At 40.0% G+C, this 22,703-nt stretch overlaps 1 protein-coding gene across 1 annotated transcript in view; it reads right to left on the reverse strand.

Moving 5' to 3' along the window:
- Window positions 1-22,703, reverse strand: part of LOC4351405 (aladin) — a 41,234-nt gene that overhangs the window by 8,745 nt on the left and 9,786 nt on the right. The gene's annotated exons all lie outside the window — the stretch shown is intronic.

Raw genomic sequence — 22,703 nt, forward strand, 5'->3', positions numbered from 1 at the left:
CCGAATAGGTCCGCCAACGCTTGAATGTGTTCAGTGGTTAGAGGCTCGGAGAAGAATTCTTTGTACGCCTTGGCGTCTTGCTCGGAGGGCTTGGAGTCGGGGATGACTTTTTTTTTCTCGAACACGAGTCAGGGATGACTGGGACTTCCGTTCCTAACTTCTTGGCGAGGACTGATTGCGCCTTGGTCAACGTTTCTCATTTCCACTCCTCTCAAACATTCTCTTAGGGCTTGTTCGTTTAATCATCAATAGAGAAGGATTGGTGGGGATTGAAGGGGAGTAATTCCACACCACAATAAATATGGAATAAATCACCTTTAAATCCTCTTCAATCCCTCTATGAGAGGGATTGCCTTAAACTTACAAGGTCAACTTTAGGATAAGTGGTTGTTTAGACGATGCACACATGGCCTATTTTTTGTGCCAAAACTTGCCACAAACAACTTAGGTATGGTTTGGTAAGAATTAGTCTATGACATAGTACCATAAGTGTATCATGTCAACACTCAACAGTTATGATAGTGAATAAGACACTCATCACCTACTACTATAATTTAAGAAAATCGTTAAACGAGTAATCGTTATTTCCTCATATTTTCTCTTTCCGCCTTCCAGTTCCTGGATCCAGGTGACCAGGTCGGACAGCTGCGGTCAACGCAAACAACGAGTAAACGCAAGGCTGCAAGCAGAAAGGGTCAACGCGAACAACGAGTAAACGCAAGGCTGCAAGAAGAAAGGCGCAAGGTACGAGCCGTGCCGCGAGCAGCGGTGCGCGCTAGACGGAGCAGTGCAGCCACGGTAGACGTGCAGGCGGCATCGACAAAGGGCGGTCATCGGTGCTGATCAAGGAGTAGCAGCAGGACCTCCAGGTAGCCGCGACCGTCGAAAGCATCAGCAGATCCCAAAATCAGTATGTGCCCTTCAATCTATCCTCAGCTCAGCTTTCTCGATGTGGATTCGTCCTCCAAATTCTTCTCTTGCCCTTAGCAAAATTGTCCATTTTATGTGTAATGAATCTGTGCTAAGATCTATGGATTCATTCTCCAATTCTCTGTGCTATTTCATTCTTTGTCCATGTCTTCACGGTGAATAATCGGTGAAAAGGGGGCTCGAGTATGTCACAGCGAATCTCGGGAACTTCGTCCCGAAACGAGGCTTGACAATGTACCGATCGCAGCCGGATCTTGTCTGGTATAAGGCGGACGAGCGCCTCTATTGCTCCCTCACTGCGCCGCCGCCGTCGTCGTGTGAGGAGGATGGATGAGCGCTGGCGTTGTCGCGCCGAGTGGGATGGACGAGCGCCGAGCCGCTTGCGGGCCTCCCTCGCTCGCTTTGGGCTGGTGGTGGTCTGGCTTTGGGCTTTACCGCTTTAGTTATTGGGCCAGAAAATATTACTCGCTAGTTAGAAAGCTACTACTAATAGTTTGGCACGTTATTTTAAGAACCTGAATCGAGAAAATAGAGAAGTGAAGACCTCCTATGCATCTGCATCGCAATTGATCCACGATCGATCATCGTTCCGGATCATCGTCCCGAAATTATTTTAAAATTTGTTGTTGTCCTATGTCGCTAACTAGTGTTTTAAAGAGCCATCTTTTGGAAGATGGAGCCTCAGACCGAGGTTGTGCTGTAGGTTCTCAGTGATGGGCCAGGGCTATAGTTAGGAGGGGTGAAATTGGAACACATACCAAGATGGATACGGATACAAGCAATACGGAGTATGGGTTACGGATATTTATTGGAATTCAAGTCAAAGCAACAACCGTACATATCAAATTTATAATAGACATTAAACCACTCTATGTATTCAAAATTGAAAAGGCAACTAGATTAATGCATATTAAAAATTAATAGTAGCAACTCTAGCATGACTGATTTACTGCATTTACATCATTAGTAGTTTTACCACTAGTATTTTAATCTTGCAGGGAGTTTTGCACTAGTAGTATAGTTTACTCTCATCAAACTAGCCGTACCTATGAGTTTACAAGTATAGTCAACCCAAAATGTGCATCCATGCATACTATTCACGGCTTCACGAATTATGCAAATACGTGACTGCGTGTGCGTTAATACCAAGGTACCCAATAGAGTTTGCAGGCGAGCACACGTCTCTCGTTTGTTTGCTCATGTTTCTTTGGGTTGTGTGCAATATTTAATCTGTAACTTTTGTTTTCTTTTTTTTTATCAAGAGCCTGACGGCTCCCATTTCTTTTACTAGAAATGAAACATCGAGCTACAATAGTCTTCAGAAAAAAAAACAGGAAAGTTCAAAAGCTAGCCCTATTACAAGGGTTCCTGACTCTTTTCAGAAGTTTTGCCTAAACAGATATCTAACAGTAAAAAAGAAGGAAAGGGAATTACAAAACATCATCACTTATATCTATCTCATCCCTTGATCCTTTTGGTGTTGATTCTCCATCCGAACTGCGAGTTGTAGACTTCATTTGCCGACTGTCTTATGAGTCTGGATCCCAGTAGCAGTCTTCTTCGACTTGCCTCCTCCTTCTGCAGTAGTGCCCAGGAATCAACCCAATGGCAAGCCAAAAAGATCACATCAGTGGGGTCTTTTGGATAAACTTTTTCAAAACAAGCTTTATTTCTAGATTTCCAGATGGCCCAAATTATAGCAGCCATTCCTACCATAACTAAGTCTTTCATGTTCTTATCAAGTTTTTTCAACCAATCTCCAAACATGTTTTGACTATCAAGGGCTGGGTTCAGATTCAGGACACAAATTGCAGTGTTCCACATTAATCTTGCCAGGGGACAGTCAAAAAACAAGTGTTGCATAGTCTCCTCTCTATCACAGAACTGACATTTTTTATCCCCTTTTCTCCAACCTCTCTTGTATAAATTGTCTTTTGTTAAGATCTTATTTTTGGTGAAGAGCCAAAAAAAACCTTAATCTTCAAAGGAGTTCTGAACTTCCAAATTTTTTTCTGTGGGAAATGCACTTGTTGTAGCTTCAAAGCTTTGTAGAAAGAGTTCACACTGAAAATTCCATCCTTAGTTAAATTCCATCGTAGTTTGTCATTGCAGTTATCATTTAACTCCAGATCACCCCAACTAGTATAAATTTTGTGCCAATCTCTCAATCTCCCTCCACTCAGGTCTCTCCTAAACTTGATGCAATTTATCCCTTTTTGTTTCAGTTTTGCCACAGTTATATGTTTTGTCAAAGTGATATTGTAAAGGTTGGGGAATTGTTCATTTAAAGGTTTGCCCCCTATCCAGCTGTCCTCCCAGAAAAGTGTCTTTTCACCATTGCCTATCACCCTGGAGCAGAATTTCAGAAAGATGTTTTTGATCTCCATGAGCCCATGCCAGAAATGGGACTCTCCATTTTTAAATTTCAATAAAGATATGGGTTTGCAACCCATGTATTTACTTGTCAAAAAGCTTTGCCACCAACCTTCCTCATTTTCCAATCTCCAGATCCATTTCCCTAACAACGCTTTGTTCATTGTTTCCAAATCCAGGATCCCCAGGCCCCCTTGATCTTTGGGTGAACATACCACCGGCCATTGTACCAGATGATATTTTCTTATCCCTTGATCTTCTTGCCACAAAAATCTCCTCCTGTAAAAATCCAATCTCTCTCTAACTCCTTGTGGCAGTCTGTAGAAGGATATCATGTAAAGGGGCACATTGCTAAGGCTTGAATTGAATAAAATCAATCTTCCTCCAATAGATTGAAGTTTGCCACTTTGCCTTGCCAGCATCCCAATTTGTGTTCCATTTTTGTTCTCAGCGTTTTTCCAATTCATGTAACTTTTGTTTTCATGCTTATGTATCATTAGCTTATACATTTTTAATGTCATATTATTGTATGGACTGTTTTATGAATAAGTTTATTATATATATGTTTAATTGTAGAAGACAATAAAAAATAATTTTCATTACCACATATATGTTTCTCTTTAACAGGATATGGCCTTTGCTGAATCAATATGGACCTTTATGCCAGGAAAGAAGGGATCAGTTGTTCAGGGGCCAAACACTAGAACTCTAACAAATGCTCATGATGGTATCTTGGATGATATTAATTGTGCTCAGATTGCTGGGAAGCATGTGGGAGATCATTCCAATTGTGCTAATGTCATCAAGGTAGATATATGCTATAACTTTCTATTAATTCTTTGTATCTTTTCAATTTTGATACATGTTAACTAGTGCCTTTTCCATAATGTCTGTTCCACATGTATTTTCACGCTTTGATATGAATATTTGAGTACATAGATTTGAATTATATTATACCATCTTTTCCTCCTTAGAAAACATAGCATGTTATGGTTAAAAGTATTGATGAAACTTCCTAGCTTTCCATTTGAACCATGACAAACTCCCCATTCCAGAGATGCGCTTTCAATGATTTCAGATGGTCATGTATGTTGTTGGATTGCAGTTTATTCTTTGTATTGCAGCATTTCAAAACCGAATTACATCTGTGTTCGCTGCACGCAGTTGGGAACCTATCTCCAGCGCACGGAAAACGGAACAGTCCATTAGCACGCGGTTAATTAAGTATTTGCTATTTTTTTTAAAAAATGGATCAATATGATTTTTTAAGTAACTTTCGTATAGAAATTTTTTTGCAAAAAACACACCATTTAATAGTTTAAAAAGCGTGCGCGCGGAACACAAGGGAGATGAGTTAGGAACCCTTCCTACCGAACTAAGCACTTCTCAATTTTTTGTATGAAATTATTTTGATATTCCATACATTGTTGTATGTTTCATGCATGCAGGAGAATCCTTGTTTATCGTCTTCAAAACATTATGTTGGATTCTGTTCAGCGGATAGGTCCGCTGGGCCATCATGTTTCATTTACTCTTTCAGGCCTGACAATGAAAGGCTGGAGTCATATCATTGCTAGGAAAGCTAGTTCAATATCCTGAGAGACCTGGTGAACCATTCTGTCGATACTACATGAAGTTTGGGGAATGTAAACATATGACTTTCTGTAAATACAATCACCCAAAAGATAGGTTCAGTTGCAAGACCACAAACACTATCAGATCAGAATCCTTATGCCTGCATGACCAGGTTTGTGTGGGGTGAGTTTTTCATTATTTATTAGGAACAACTTCACTGTGAAAGAGCATATAGCTTAGTGGCTGCAGTGACTTAAGTAGCACTCCAAGGTCTTGAGTTTAAATCTCCACAGGAGCGAGATTAAGTTCCCTGTTTGATGGTATAGAAGCCCTTCTCTAAAAAAAATTTAGAAGCCGGCTAAGTTTCTAAAAAAGGCGGCATATATCCGTTAAAAAGGCATTTAAATCCAGTTGGATGTAGTTCCCTGTTTCTGTTTGATATGCTAAGTTCCTAATTTTAAAAAGGCATTCAAGTTCCTAAAAAAGGCTGCATATATCCATTTAAAAGGTATTCAAATCCAATTCTGTTTGATATGCTAAGTTCCTAATTTTAAAAAGGCATCTAGAAGCTGGGTAAAAAATACCCTTCTCTAGAAAAAATGGTTCTTCTTACTGACAGGTTAGAAAATACACTTCTCTAAAAAAAATTGGTTATTCTTACTGACCGAAAATACCCTTCTCAGAAAAAAAAAGGTTTTTCTTACTGACCGTGCAAAATCCGATTATAGCTGATATTATGATGACTCATGTGTTATACCTTATGCAGCAGACAACAATTTTGGAAAATCAATTTGGGTTACCTTCACTTGTTGATAAGGCCACAGCTAACACAACAAATCTTGTGGCATCTGCGTCATCTTCCATGACACCCGATGAAATAGGAGAGGGGAAAAACAATCCAGATGAGGTAATGCCATTGGCATCCATCGCTTGTTTATTTTAGAAATCCTATGTAATGTGAGTGCTTTGTGTTATCTGCTGCTTGCATAGCTTGATTGTAGTTTTGTGAATTTCACAGGTGTTTGTATGTATATGTGGAGAGAAGCTTTTATTCCATACAAACTTCAATACAACGGCAGTAAAAGAACTTGTCGTATTTGCTCTCCAGAGGAGGAACATCAAGTATTGTGATATTTATGTAACATGGTGCGGAAAAGTTCTGAAAGGAGATGAGATCTTGAGCTCCATACCTATCCACACGAATACGCATATTCATGTGACACCCAGACTGAGGGGTGGAGAGTACGTACCGCGTAACTTATCTATGTATATGTATTTTATCACTTCCTACTTTAGAGGTGTAACAAGTGTTCATTTGCAGGTTAATTCCAATGGAATATGAGCGTATGGATGAACTTATTGACCGTGCGGTCCGTGACAATAATAATGACCTTTTCTATTATGTGAACCTTCCCCCAGAATTGATAAACCCTTATAAGGATACATGGGTAACTTTTCTAAGTGATTTCTCGAGATATATCATACACCAACTATTGGTATGTGTTTCCCGTGATGGTCACCAGCGGAACATTACTTGGTATGGTACTTTTGATCTCCGGGACATACTGATTCAAGCGGGCATGTTAGGATCAGCCCCCATATCGTCGAAAATACATACACCCCTATTGGTGGTAGACTTGATTATCTTAAGCTAGTTTCAATTCTAAAGGATAAATTCGTCGATAATTTACAAGGTTCTTCCTCCCCTTGCCATCTGAACAATTTACTTTCTGTATTGTGCACTACTTCCCATGAAACTTATGGAAGATCCGATCTATTCATTACATTTTTTATAAACCATCCGTGCTTGTTATCATGTGGAGAAAGAGTTGCACGATACCTTCAATATGATCATATGATTACAAATCTTGTGCAACGCGATCTTCGCAAATTTAAGCAATATTTGAATGATACTTTTGGAGATCCTCCTTCTTGGATCGCTGATATCAGCTGGGTTCCTGACATGTGGAAGACATACAATTATAGTCCTAATAACAACTCAACGTTATGGACCCCACGATATACTTTGGATCTAAACAGTTGCTCACATTTTGCCAGGAATTTCTTGAACCATTTCGGTCGTGAGGTTAGTCTTTTTTTAATTATTATTTTAACTTTTCTATATGAACCGGTTTAGGCTTTTGTTTGAGCTTAGACTTTTAAGCAACTTTTTGGCTCATGTGATTTATACACCAATATTATAGGCTCTTATATCTGCCAGTTGTAAAACCAACACTGATGACCATCATTAATTGGTGCTGCTTTGTAGGTGACGGCTGCCAATCTAGCACTTATGCTAGGTTAGCAGCCAACACTTAGGGTTTATTTACTAGTGCTTTTAAGGGTCCTATCTTCACTTCACATAAACTAAAAATTACTATAACTTAGCTTTTAGCTTAACAATATAAGAGTAGCTTATGGTTTATTGGTTTTAAAAAAGCCAAATGAAAAAAAAAACTAAAAAACTGTTTGTTTGCCTTAGATTTTTTAGATTATAAGCAGGCGTAAGCCTATAAATAAAAAAAACTTATGACATATACAATGATAATTAATAACGATTCCTAGTCTTGCTAATTAGGAATATTTGATGATATGGAAGGAAGAGAAGTGAGGAGAGGCCAACGTCGTTGCTACAGTTAATAATTGCTTAGGAACGACTTTTAACCTCTATAGAATGAAAACTTTACTGCATGTGGGTGTGAACAAGGAATGAATAGTAATAAAAAAAGTTTTATTAATACTTTAGAGCCTTTGTAGTCTCCACCATTATAAAGACATAGTTTTTAAATAAATATGCATTATCTAAGAGTTTATATGGACTCTACCTTTAAACATACCCATACTGTTCTATTCTTGCATAGGTTTCTTTGCAGGCAGCTGAGGCTGCCGTTTCTCAGAATCTAGAGTTTCTGCTTCCAACCATCATGATGCTAATGCCTGTGTACAGTGGACCTCATCATTGGAACAATGACTTCATGGAGATGTAAGGGAAAGTGATCATCTATTTTTCCTTGTTTATATATTATCTTGATTCTTGAGTACTAGACAATTTCTTGTTGTAGATTGTTAAACACAAACTCCGACAGAAGTAACGGGCAAATCTCCTAATATCAAGGGATAAGAGGCCACGACAAATTGTTTATCAGAGCGAGTACAATAACAGGCTACAAATTAGCTATATGCACATGTGGAGAAGATAAGATAAGAGAGAGAATAAAAGCGGTCTATAGATTTGGAGCCAACTGTAACATAGACTCCAAAGCGTTATGTGTGTATGAGAGGTGGGACCATATTTTAATTGTGTAGTATATATTTATATATAACTATTGTTTAGATGAGTTATTAAATGGGCTATATATGATTTGGGTAATAGTTGGCCATACTATTAAACTTGCTCTCAGGTGCAACGAGACACATGCTTTAGTAATTAATCGTTTAATTGCAAGTACAGTGATGTGAGTTAAGCAGGGATGCAGTCAGCATCAATATGGGTTCATTGGGCATTTTTTTTCTGTATTGATAATGCATAGTGCCCATATTACCAAATTTATTACGCTTTGATACTTGTGGTGTTAACAGCACGTACCATTTTGCTGCTATCTTGCTTTCTGAGGTGGAAGAGGACGGTAGGTACAACAGCATTAAAGAGAAGGCCACATCATATGGATCTGGAATAAAAACTTTCCGGACAATTTGTGCAAGCTTTATTGTATTTTTACCCCCCCCCTCCGTTTTGTAAAAAATAAATCTATTACACAACGTAATACTCCCTTCGTTTCATATTATAAGTCGTTTTAATTCTTTCCCTAGTCAAACTTCTTTACATTTGAATAAGTTTATAAAAAAATATAGTAGCATTTTTAACACAAAACAAACATATATTATCAAAATATATTAAATGCTAGATTTAGTGAAACTAATTTGATTTTTAAAATATTGCTAATTTTGTTTAAAATATTGCTAATGTTCTTATTATATTTTCCATATCTATTTCACCTGACTAACAAACACACATTGCGGGAGAAGTGCTCTTTAGTCCCTGTTTGTAACCTCTTTAGTCCCGGGTTGCAAATGGGATGCCCAATCCAGGACTAAAGATTCCTGGCCCCTGACAAGAATATAACCGGGATAGTTGGTCACCAATCGGGACTAAAAATTATAAAGTCCCATTGTGCTAATGTGATTTTTGAATGACCCGACAAAGATCACTTCTACAGTAGTGAAAAGGATTTTCTAGTGGAATCTTGTTTGAATAATTTGTTAACATCGTGGAAATATTGCTTTGCCCTCTCTCTAAATGGAAGTATTGCTTTCCAGCAACGTATCCCGTTTGCATAAACTATGCGTACAATTTTGAAGGTACCTTTTTCATACCAAAGGTTTCATGGAGTCCTTTTAGACGAATCCTTCGTGCCCCTTTTTGGTTTTTTTTTCTTATATCCAAATCAAGAATAATACTTGAATGCATGGGAACCCTAAGGTTGCAAACCGCCCAATTCCTTTGTATGGCTGTACCTTTTTTTTATATATAATTAATGGTGCGATTGTAAGAGTTTTGACCCAATTTCCCTTGTACTATAGGTCAACCCTCCCTTTTCACAGTGAATTGCAAAAACTCACTATCTCAAAGTAGGGATGGATACTGAGTTGGTTTGGCTCGGTCTAGTTCGTTAGGTAACGAGGCCGACGGCTCGAGCTAGCTCATTTAGCTTGTAAGCCAATACACCCATGACTATCTTTCCTTAAAAGATTAGCATCAAAGATACAGTAGCTGCCAGGAACATCCTGTGCAATTGAAAAAAGAAATCAAGCAACTGGCAAATAACAAAGTCTTGACACGAACCTTTTGTACACATCAATTCAAAATATTGCATCATCAAAACAATCGAACTCTAATTGAAACCAACCAAATGAACCATCAAACAAATCACTAAGCCAAAACTAACATTCCGATCAACTTACAGTATCCAACTGCCGACGACGACGATAACAAGCTCTATTAATTATTTGCCACTCTTACGGATGGTGATAGATGATTTGTCACTAAACCCACATGTCATAGATAGTGAGTGACAAAATAATTAATTGTCACATCTTAAAAGTGGCCCAAAGTTAAATGTCCCCTAATATTTGCTCCGTGATTTGGATCTTGGTGGCGCCGGTGGCGGAGTTGCTTGCTCGTGCTCGTTCCTTCTCCATGATGATGATGCAGAGGCGGAGTGGCACTTGTTGCGGAGTGAGACGGCAGGATGACACAACGACGAGAGCTCGTGGCCTCACTCGCCGCTGGTGGTGATGGGCATGGAGAGAAAAAGCGATGTACCATGGACTACGAAGTGGGGGGAATGGATCGATCTCTTGGGCCTTGGCTATCACTGGGGAGCAGAGCTACAGTCGGTAGGTGGCGGCTAGGGTTTTCTGATGGGGAGGGGATCGTTCTCGATCGATTGAGCGAGAGGAGTGACGGGAATGCCGTTTTTTTTAACAAATTGATCCTTTTCAAAAACTTATTTTAAAACTAGTCCCTACAAAAAACTTCAACCAAAAATAGGCCGTGGACTCAGCGCCATAGACATTGGCGCTAAGTTATAACGTATCAGCGCCAACGACGTTGGCGCTAAACTCTAATCCGAGGTGGCATGAATTCGCTGAGTCATCAGATCTCAGCGTCAAGGTATTTGGCGCTGAGGTCCAGACGATTTAAATAGCTGCGGCGGCATTTAAATAAGAGTGAGTAGTCAAGAGAACAGAAATTATTTTGTAAAATACATTAATTCTAAAAGAATGCTAGGAGGAAGAGAAAAGGAAAAAAATTGTAAAGAATAAGAGTGAGTAGTCAAGAGAACAAAAATTATTTTGTAAAAATTATTTGTAAAGAATTGCTAGAAATGCCGCCGCAGCTATTTAAATCGTCTGGACCTCAGCGCCAAATACATTGGCGCTGAGATCTGATGACTCAGCGAATTCATGCCACCTCGGATTAGAGTTTAGCGCCAACGACGTTGGCGCTGATACGTTATAGCTTAGCGCCAATGTCCATGGCGCTGAGTCCACGACCTATTTTTGGTTGAAGTTTTTTGCAGGGACTAGTTTCAAAATAAGTTTTTAAAAAAGACCAATTTGTAAAAAAAAGGGGACGGGAATGACTATCGGGGACAGCTAACTAGGGTCAGGGGATCGATCAATTGAGTTGGGTCTTTCCCAGATGAGTTTGGGCCGCCAAGCTGCTGCAATGTGGCATGCTAAGGTTGCAGCTTATAAAGCTCGTGACTCGCTAACAAGCTATCAGTTCGGCTCGTTAGAAAAACACAACAAGTCGAGTTGAGTCAAGCTGGTCACCAGCCATGAGTTTTTTCGTCCAGCCCTACCTTTGAGGTGCTTGAAAAAAGCATGGCCTAGTGGGGGTATCCAAGTTTATTTACTGCTATCTCCTTTCAGAAGGAAACAAATTATTCTTACCATTCTACCGAGACTCTTCTGCCATTGTATCGAGGGCTGTTCCCAATATTTTGGCGGCCTAGGATCGGACGAGGTAAAATTAGAGGCCCTTGGTTCCAACAAAATGTAGGATAATATTTATTTTATTAGTTGCAAATATCTTCAATATATAAATGATACATCCCATATATATAATACGATATCAATCTAATCCTTCATTAGGTTGCTCTAGACAAACAATATCCAACTAGACAAAAATGAAATTATCAAGTAGGGAATAGGAAAAATGAATCTAGGAGCAAGAGGAAACTTTTAAAAAGCTCAGTCGTCGTACATCGAGTGATCCGAGAAGTGGTCAACTGAAAAATAGATTTGAGGAACTGGTGCGAATTAAAGGTATAATTTAGTAATTAGTAGTAGATCCTTTTTAAAATTTTAATATAAAAATATGTTAATCTAGTTAATGACATGATTTTATAAAACTTTAAAATAATAATACTTGAAGTCATATATACCACCTTCTAAAATTCGTATGGTTTTGTATCATTTATATATCGTATAATAGAGAATCATAAGAAATGTGGTTTTATAATATAGGCCTTGTTTAGTTCCAAACTTTTTATTCAAACTTCCAACTTTCCATCACATCACATCACATCCAAAAACTTTTCTACACACATAAACTTTCAACTTTCCCTAAACTTCCAAACTTTTCCACCAACTAAACACACCCATATTTACTTAAAATAATTGCTTACACCCAAATTTAGTACCTAGGATCGAAATAGGAAAAATTGCCAAAGTTTGGGGCTCTGCCGATTTCCTCCAGAGAGGGCCGGTCTGACCGCTATATGTGGGCCGGTCAGACCGACACCAGAGGGCCGGTCAGACCGGCGGGAGTTCGAGTCAGACGCCGTTTTTGTCGGGTCTCGGGTTTCCTTGCTCGGGAAGGCATGTTTCAGGATTCCATTGGTTTCTAGCTCGAGTTGGACGTGGAGGAGGGCCTGTAGAGGGCAAGATCAACCCCTATTTAAGAGACAAGGCCGGTTCAATTGTAACCCCCGAACACATAATATACTTGAATCGCTTTTTCTTTTATCTTTACTTTTAGCCATGTTTTTTACTTTACCCTAGTTTCAGTCTATCTTTGTCGATGTACGCCGTAAATCATCCGCCGCCGCTGTGAGAGTGCGACACCTCTTTGTAGGTTTGTCATGAAAACCTTCTGTTTGCCCACGAGACAAGTAGTTATCCTCATATCGATCTAAATCGGCCTAGAGGCTGATTTTGATCTCTAGATCAGCTCTGTTAGCCGGTTTAGCTCTTTTTCTATAAAACCCATCTTGATTTGGCCGTTTGGCTAGATCGAGGTGATTGGCGACTCCATATCATCACAAGGCGTTTAGGTACTGCGATCGTGCTTGTCGACTTGTTAAAAAAGTTGCCAACACAATTTTTGACGACTCTGCTGGGGAATCGATCTATTCGACCATATTATGACCGAATTTGGTTTAATTTAGTTGTCTTGAGAGTTTCGGCCGAACGGCCGAAATCAATCCATATGCTGTTAGTCTGACCGTCTGTATTACTCCGGTCTAACCGACGTAATCAGTACGGTCTGACCTCTTGTACGACGCCGGTCTAACCTACTTGGTCGGTCCGGTCTGACCGGAGTAGTTGCCGATCTAAACGGCAGAAAGCTGCAGCAGTTGTGCATCGGGACAGCAACAAGCGGCCGGCATCATCTTGCTGTACACGGTCTGAAAATCAGAAATCCAATCCTATTCAGTTTGCTGTCTATACGTGTTCTAAAAACAAAATCAGGCTATTAGAGCCGATTTACCTAGAATAGACAAAACCAAATCGGTTTCTGTTATTGTGCATTAGGCAACTGTCACCGAGAAAAAAAATCATCAAAGCCATTGCAGCGCATTGGCTGTTATTGTGGAACATCAATTTCCAAAATTTTTGCTAGAACCACACAAAATTTCTGCTATTGTTGTACACGGAAGATCCGCCGACCAAGGCTGCTGATCTTTTGGTTTTCGGAATTTGTTACGTGCACACATCAAGTATAACAAGGAAATCAAGACCATATATTAATCTATTCGGTCATCGATTTCGGCTATGAGTTATATGGCCGAAATTAATCAAGGAGTTTCTTCGTCAACCATAACGAGCGGAAACGAGATCAACAAACTCACTAAGGAGGATTTGAACGAGGAGTAGCGGCAGTACTTTGAAGAACAAATGGCAGTGTTGAAGGAGGAATATCTTGCATAATACATTAGGACCGATCAAGGTATTCTCAAAAGAAACGTCCCGCTACCTCAAGTCATAGTTTCACTAAAGGTAACCTCCGATTCGCCCAACCCATCCGTTGCTATTCAAAAAGTTAATGATCGTTGTCTAGATGCATCTGCTACTTCTGTTTTGCTTCTATACAATATGCTTATAATGCTATGGAAGGATCAATGGGTGTTTATACAGCCAATTGCACAGGAATCGGCTATATGCAAAATCGAGCTGACGGTATGACCGGTCGTGACACCGGTCAGACCGTGCCCACCATGGCCGGTCAGACCGTGCCCACCATGGCCGGTCAGACCGTGTATTATACCGGTCAGACCGTGCCAACCATAGCCGGTCAGACCGTGCCAACCATAGCCGGTCAGACCGTGCCTATCCTGGCTAGATCGGGCCTCTTTTGGCCGGTCTGACCGCACCATTGACCACCGGTCAGATCGGGCCATAGGCCGGTCAGACCGGATGCTTGGCCGGTCAGACCGGGCTATTTATAGCCGGTCAGACCGGTTCCTTGGAAATTTCTCTAGGTTTTCATACCACGACTAGCAGTACTGATTTTAACTATTATTCATCACCTGTTAATACTGGTAGTCATGCTACTTCACATATCCCTAATACTTACAATGATCCTAATAGAGGATATCTTCATGACACCGGGTATGGCCAATATAATCATATTGCGCCGCAACAACCACCTCTTAGGCCACTAAACCCACCACCAAATCCACCAAGGCCTGAGACTATGGAGGAGTTGATTAGTGTCATTATTAGGGATAAATTTGGAATTGAAGCAAGGAATCGTGCTAGGGTTTACCAAAAGCCGTATCCTGATTATTATGACAATATCCCATATCCTCGTGGTTATAGAGTTCCCGAATTTACCAGGTTTAGTGGTGAGGATAGTAGGACCACATAGGAGCATGTAGGTCAATTTTTAGCGCAATGTGGTGAGGCTAGTAGTTCGGATACATATAAATTGCGCTTATTTTCTTTACCTTTGTCCGGTACTGCTTTTACATGGTTTACTTCTTTACCGGCAAATTCTATTCATACTTGGGCTCAATTAGAACAAAGATTCCATGATTATTTCTACACTGGTGAAACTGAGCTTAGGTTGTCTGATTTAACATCGGTTAGGCAGAAACATGATGAATCTGTCACTGATTATATTGAGAGGTTTAGAGATGCTAGAAACCGATGTTTTAGTTTGAATATAACTGACAAGGATTTGGCCGACATTGCATATAATGGATTGCTTGATTCTATTAAAGAGAGATTGAATGGCCAGATATTTCTTGATGTTGATCATGTGTTGCATGAAGCTCTGGCTCAAGAAAGCCGAGTGGATGACAATAGCTTAAATGCTAGTTTGGATGATAATGCAATAACCAATATAGCCGAACCAAGTGTTGGATCGGATTGTGTTACTAGTTTAAGCAATGATGGAATAGCCGAATCAAGTGATGGTTTGGATTGTGCTAGTAGTTTAGACAATGACACCGTTGAAAATATAGCCGAACTAAGTGACGGTTCAAATTGTATTACAAGAGAAAGTGAAATAGTATTGTCACCTAAAACCGAGTCACAAATCGATCATGTGAATGTTGGAAAAGATAGTGACAATGTCTTGCGGGATGGTAATGAAATAGAATCCAAAATAGCTATGTATACATATCAAAGGCCATATCCTGAACACATAGATTCGGTCCCATACCCGCAAGGATTTGATGTGCCCAACTTCACAAAATTCACAGGTGAGGATGCTAGAACAACAATGGAGCATATCGGCCATTTTGTTGATCAATGTGGTAAGGCTGGTAGTGCTGATTTGCTTAAGTTAAAATTCTTTCCTCTTTCTTTGTCAAACTTTGCATCTACATGGTTTAGTTTACTTGCTCCTAATTCAATTTCTACATGGTCATAAATGGAGCTTGAGTTTCATGATTATTTTAAAAATGCAAGCTTGATGGAGCAAAGACCGATTGATGATTCATCGGTCACTTATGATACTATTTTGGTTACACCTATTGCTAAGACCGGAATTGTTAGTAATCCCCTTCCTATTGCTCCTATTGATTTTGACAACAAGAAAGTAGTGATTCGGCCTAGTCAAGCCGAATCCACAAAAGGGAAAAGTGTTATTATTGGGGATCCTCGGTCCGAGACAATTAGGATTAATAATGCTAAGGCCGAAGATCATAAAGTTGTAAAGGATGAGTCATCTAGTTCCCAGAAGACTAAAAAGCCGAAGCTTACTTTTGAGATGCTTATGGCTAAGTACAAGAAAGGATTAGCCGGTCAACGATTTGATAATCAGACTAGTGATTCAAAAAGACTAAGATCATCTCGTAGGAAGAGAATTGGTCAAACGCTAAAGCAATTGGAGCCATCAACTATACCAACTTCATACAAACCTCCGGTTGTGATGCCATGGTATCCATATCCAATGTCACTATATGGTTATCTTTTTTATGTATTACATGCCATGGATGGCTCAATCACCTATGCCATTTGATCAAGAATGGAGGGGATCACCTAAGTCAAAATCAAGTCATTCATTTAACTCTAGACAAGACCATTCTCACAAAAGAATCGATCCGATGGATCAAAGGTGAAAAATGTGAAGAAGGTGTGGGTGAGAAAAGAAGCCAAAGCTTCGGAGGTCGTTACTATCAAGGAGGAGTCTCAAGATGTTCGAGTACCTACTGGAGATGCGGTGAAAACTATACAAGCGGAGAAGACCGAAGGCGACATCGCGACTGTCAACAATGGTGGTCTGACCGGGACATCTAGCCGGTCTGACCGGCGGCTTACTGCCGGTCCGACCGAACCTCCTGGCTGGTCTAACCGCCAGTCTATGGCTGGTCTGACCGGGCCTAGAGGTGGTATGACCGGGGGCACCAGGGGTGAGTAGGCAATCTGAGAACAGTACAGGAGCTTCCACTTCGACTAAAAATATAAAGAATCATCATTTAGCTCTTGGAACACAACTACAGCCAAAGTGGATACCTTCTGGCTTATCTTCTCAATAGAAGAGGTTACAACGTCTTCGAGCCATAGGTCAAAAAGAAAAGGATGCCGAAGATGTGGAGAACAAAACATGTAACAATTTAGAGCCTCGAACACCTAAGCAAGTGTGGAGACCGAAGGAGGCAAAAGATAAGAGACTAGTGATTTCCCATAGTAGTGATAAATCCAATTTGATAAGAGAAGAATCATCGGCCATTAGAGAAAATTCTCCTCCACATGATGCTATGGATGTTAATACGGTGTTCATCTTGCCTTTGAAATCGTGCAATCAAGAAAGCCGATTTTGCTCGGGGGGGGGGGCAAGACATTAATATGCTCATGAAGAAATCAAGAAAGATGAACGGCGATGGATACAACATCACATCTTTGAGCCGCCGTTCGTTAGATGCTAAGGCAAGGTATGTGTTTATTGTGTTCATCATTATATTATATGCCTATGCCATGTTAGAACATTGCTTGCTATCTAGCACATGTGTTTGCTCATCAAATTGATATTACATATACATGTTGTAAATGCCAGTTCTGAGTAATGGAATTGGTAAGTTAGCATATAATTTGTTTGAAGTATGATTTGGCTCATGAGTCTTTGATATTTGTTTAAAGCCAAATCATATGTGTTTTTATGGATCACCATATGAGATATAGATTTCATAATTATTGCACCATGAAAGTTTTACTTCTTAGTAATTCGGCTTATGTCGATGGCCAATGTGATGATTTGTTCTAATATTACCTAAAGTTATCATGTTTTAGAACAGTGGCCTTGTTATAATATTTTGCATACATGCTTAAACCGATTACTTACATTTTATTGGAATCATGTGTGTGAGACATAAGACTTTGGTAATTCATTATTAATCACACTTCAAGTGGCTAAGTGTTTTGATGCTTTGATGATTATTGTTTCAAAAGCCACTTGAATTAGTATTCATCTATACATATCAGTCGGATGTTATAGTTTTTCATATGTCTAGAAGGAAGGAATTTTAGTCCAATAATTTGATACACTAAGCATCTGGCTATAATGTGAAGAAAGGAGTATTTTTGATATTAGAAAAGCCGGTGCTTGATTTTAGATCTTTGGACGAAATTGGCAAAGTCATAGACCAGGGGCGGTCTGACCAGTGGTAACCTGCGGTCTGACCGGCTTTGCTTGGCCGGTCTGATCGGGCAGATAGGGCAGTCTGACCGGCATTGCGTGGCCGGTCTGACCGGCTTCATACATGAGGCTGGGGGGCACGTTACATCTGATTTAGAGGCCGAATTAATTGTAAATTCGGACATTTGTGCCCAGGAGTTAGAAGAAAATATGAGAATCCCTTTGATAGAATATTTGAAGTATCCTAGTTTTAGGGTTGATCAGAAAATTCGGCGGTAAGTATTCAAATATACTTTGCTTGATAGAGAGTTACATCACCGAAATATAGATGGAGTGCTATTGAAGTGGTTAGACAATATGATCAATCTAAAGTTGCTAGGGGAGAAGTGCATGAAGGGATTTGTGGAATTCATCAATCGGCCCGTAAGATGGATTAATTTCTTAGGAGAGCGGGGTTCTATTGGCCGAAAGTGATTGATGATTGTTTCAAGTACTATAGAGGATGTGAAGCTTGTCAACGGTTCAATAATGTTCAATTGGCATCCACCGCTGTATTGAATCCTATCATCAAACCATGGCCGTTACGAAGTTGGGTTTTGAATTTCATTGGTCAAATTTATCCTTCATCATTAAAAGGGCATAGGTTCGTGCTAGTTGCAATGGATTACTTCACTAAGTGGGCCGAAGCCGTGCCTTCAAGAATATTACTTACATGGAGGTAATTGACTTTTATTTTGAAGCATATTGTTCATAGATTCGGTATTCCTTAAACTTTGACTACAGATCAAGAAGCTTCTTTTATGTCCAAGGAGGTGAGAAGTTTTGTCGAATCTTATGATATTAAGTTGTTGAGTTCTTCTCCTTATTACGCTCAGGCTAATGGACAAGCCGAGTTGAGTAATAAAACATTATTGAAATTAGTCAAAAAGGATATTGAAGAACACCAAAAGAAATGGCATGAGGTGCTTTCAGAAGCATTATGGGCTCATAGAATATCTAAACATGGTGCTGCTAAAGTCACTCCTTTTGAGTTGGTTTATGCAGTTGAGGTAAATCTTGGCTCTCTTCGGTATATCAAGCAAGACGACTTGTCGGTTGAAGATTACAAGACCTTGGTGGGAGGCAATTTTGAAAACGTCATCGATAAGTGTTTGAAAGATTGGGTAATATTTTGGAAAAGATGGAGACACTTCAAGAACAACATTTTTAGAGAGCAATCAATGAGAAATACTTGAAGAAATACTTCCCTAGCGTTTGGCAAGATGCTTAGGAAGTACTGTGGCCGGTAATTGGATTATCGCCCTAAGACAACATGTTCTATGCTTTTAGATTCACGATGTTCATAAAAAGGCAGGGGGCATGTGTTTACACCCAAATTTGGCACCTAGGATCGAAATAGGAAAAATTGTCAAAGTTTGGGGCTCTGCCGGTTTCCTCTAGAGAGGGCCCGGTCAGACCGCCACCAGAGGGCCGTTCAGACCGGCGGCATGTGGCCGGACCGGCAGAGTCTGAATCAGACTTCGTTTTCGTCGGGTCTCGGGTTTTCTTGCTCGGGAAGGCATGTTTCGGGTTTCCATTGGTTTCTAGCCTGAGTTGGACGTGGAGGAGGGCCTGTAGAGGGCAAGACCAACCTCTATTTAAGGGACAAGGCCGGTTCACTTGTAACCCCCGAACACACAATATACTTGAATCACTTTTTCTTTTATCTTTACTTTTAGCCATGTTTTTTACTTTACCCTAGTTTCAGTCTATCTTTGTCGATTTGCGTCGTAAATCGTCTGCCGCCACTGCGAGAGCGCGACACCTCTTTGTAGCCAAGGGGGAAGTGGTGTGACAGCAGGCATGTCACTGGCAAGATCCACCACTGTTTATTCGCCGAGATCCTTATCGTCTCACACTCTTGTTTTCTCTATCGGTCTCTCTCGAGTCACTCTCCAAGCCAGCATTGTTGCTCGCACGGATCCGGTGCCGGTGCCCCTATTGCGCGGATTCGCCGTCGGCGGCGACAGGAGGGGCGGATCCGGTGACCTCTTCCCCTCCCGCACGGATCCCGTCGTCTCTCCGCTCCCCTCTCGCACAGATCTGCCGCCGGCGCCTGATCCCGTTGTCCGCCCCCCTCTCGCGTGGATCCACCGTCGGCGGCGACAGGAGTGGAGGATCCAGCGGCGGGCGACCTTTTCCCCTCCCGCACAGATCCCTCGTCTCTCTGCCCCCCGCTCGCGCGGATCCGCCGCTGGCAACGACAAGATGGATGGACCTGGCAGCCTCCCCTATGGCGACGATGGCAATGGTTGCACGTGGGCTGACCTAGCTTCCCCCATCTATGGCGGTGGCGGCGAAGTTGTTGACGACGGCATCACAGTTGTTGACGACGGCATCACATGCGACTTTCTGCTCAAGCTGCTCCGGGCAGGGAGCATGGTGGGCGCCGACGCGGCTCTGCTACACGAGCTGGAGTCCAGGGCTGCCGTGGTATCCTAACTCAAAGTTTCCTTCTTTTTTAGAAAACAATCTGGGTATTTGATGCAAGTACAGTATGATCTAATTTGGTCAGCATTGTTATATAATGAGCTATTCTTTGTAATGAGTTACAAAGTTATAGATATAATTTCTTTGTTAAAACCATAGTATATTTTCATCACATCAGATAAATCAGTGGGCTTTTCCATTGCATGCAGGAACTAATGCCGGCTTCTTTTTCATCACATCTGGTACCGTACATAAACATTTTGAATCCTTTTTTCGTTTATAGGCTTCACGACGCTTTTTAAGTATTTCTTGTTTCTTTTTGTCAGGTATCTCTTTGTCGTCTTCGTGCACTGGGATCCAAGAACAGGGATGATGATCCAGATGGCGTAGCATCAACATCTAGCTTGGAAGATGAAGCTGTACATAATCATTATCAAACAACAAAAGCAGGATGTATCTTCTTGAAAACAACGGTGAGAAGCAAAACAAAAATTGAATAATATTTTTTATTTTTGATCCCTCATAGAGATGATTTTTGCCATGTTTACCCCACTTTATTTGCTGACACTATTAATATCCTTCTGGTAATGGTTAGATTTCCTGTTATTCATTCAATGTTATAAAATTTGTGACACAAGTACAAATGCTAGACCCATCACCTAAAAGTCTTTAGGTGAAATTAAATTGCAAAATTTAGTACCATAGCTTTTCAGGTGATATACCAATATGACCTGTTCGATTGCAGATTAGAGAGGATGTTAGAACTGCTTGTGTCTATGTTGAATCATTGACAAAGGAGTTAGTTTTCACTACAAAGGATGTAACGCAACTGTTGGTGAAGGTACATGCACCTCAATATTGTCGTCTGAAGATTCGCTGATATGTTTCTCATATGTTTGTGCTGTTAACCCATGCATTTGGTGATCGCCTAAAAGAAGCAGGAAATATAAACCACTTACTTTCACAACTTGCGTATGGTTCTGTTTATACATAACACTAAAGATAAATGTTTATTTAACACATAATATGACCATCTTTGTCCTGATATAGTCTTTATTGATTATCTCATAGACTGTTATGCTTAAGATCAGTATTTAAGTAATGGGTTGTAGTTTGTCATGCATGCATTGCCTATATGACTGATTTCTTTTCGTGCTCTGTTTTCCAACGTGGTACAAATCGTGGTGGAGCCATTCAAGTGAATGATCTAGTTATCCAGTCAAGTACTATTAAGCATCTATCTCTATCCAGTACATATATTCACTTATCATGTCTGGAACCGTTCCACTGCAATATGGTATTCACAATTCTTTATACTCTTAAAGATATCCCTTTATCATCCAGATCTGATGTGTGTGTTGCCAGGTTTTTAAGGAGACAAGAGATGAGATTTGTTGACTTTGATGGGTTGGACTTATGGAATCGAGATGGTTGCCAAAAAATATTCAGGGTAATTTTTTTTGTTCAAAATAAGTTTGGTTGCATGGCTAAATTGGAACCTACCGTATTTGCTATGCCCCCTTTAATGCTTTGGAATTTTTAAGAGCTCTATACTGTTGTCCGCTGGTTCTGCATGGACCATAGGTGTTTATTTTTTCTATTGCTGCATTAAGCAGTACTTTTGCGCACTGAGTTCAGAGAAAGATAGGGGAAATAGAAATAATAAACTCTGAAACTGGTTTCCTTTAAAGTAGAATATTTAGTCAATATTAATGATTTGATTTTTCAAACCATGTTGGCATATGAATGTGATGAATAACCACCTACAGTAGTATATGCAGAACAAGCTACTGTAACTCAAGGCATTAAGGGTATTAAGTATTTCCAGTGGTTGATTAAGACCATTAAGGGTATTAAGTATTGCCAGTGGTTGATTAAGACCATTAGATTGAATATATTTATGTATCTATCAGGGATATTGTGTGTAGTTTATGCATGCTTTCAGTTTTTAAATCAGTGGTTGATTAAGACGGTTAGATTGGATACATTCCTGTCTCTATCATATTATTATGTTATGATTTTTTTAAAAAAAATATTCAGGGAATTACTGCCAATATCATCTTGTTAATATAATTATTTAATAATTATGCAAAATAAATAAGTTGTATTTCTTTTCTCCTGGTACATGCATTTAATACCACAGAGTTTATACTATTTATTGCATATCCTGATTATAATTGCTCCTAAAGTTACGCAAAAAAACAAATCTAATTGTTAAGGGTTAAAGAATCACCTTCCGTCGTCATAAATGCAACAAACGCAGATGTATCACGTCCAACAGAAAATTGCTTGTTTTTTAAAAAAAGAAGTTTGGGCGCATATGAGTAGCATTGAGAAGATTGCTCAATATCCACACCAAATATTGGGTGTATAAATGAGCTCTTCTTTGTGTTTTCAGTTTCTTTATATAGGTTGAGAAGATGTTTGTATCCTACTTGGCCATGTAATTCTTATTGTTAGATTCTGTATGAATGTAATTCTT

The sequence above is a fragment of the Oryza sativa genome, chromosome 12, assembly GCF_034140825.1.
Source record: "Oryza sativa Japonica Group chromosome 12, ASM3414082v1".
Classification (NCBI taxonomy): domain Eukaryota; kingdom Viridiplantae; phylum Streptophyta; class Magnoliopsida; order Poales; family Poaceae; genus Oryza; species Oryza sativa.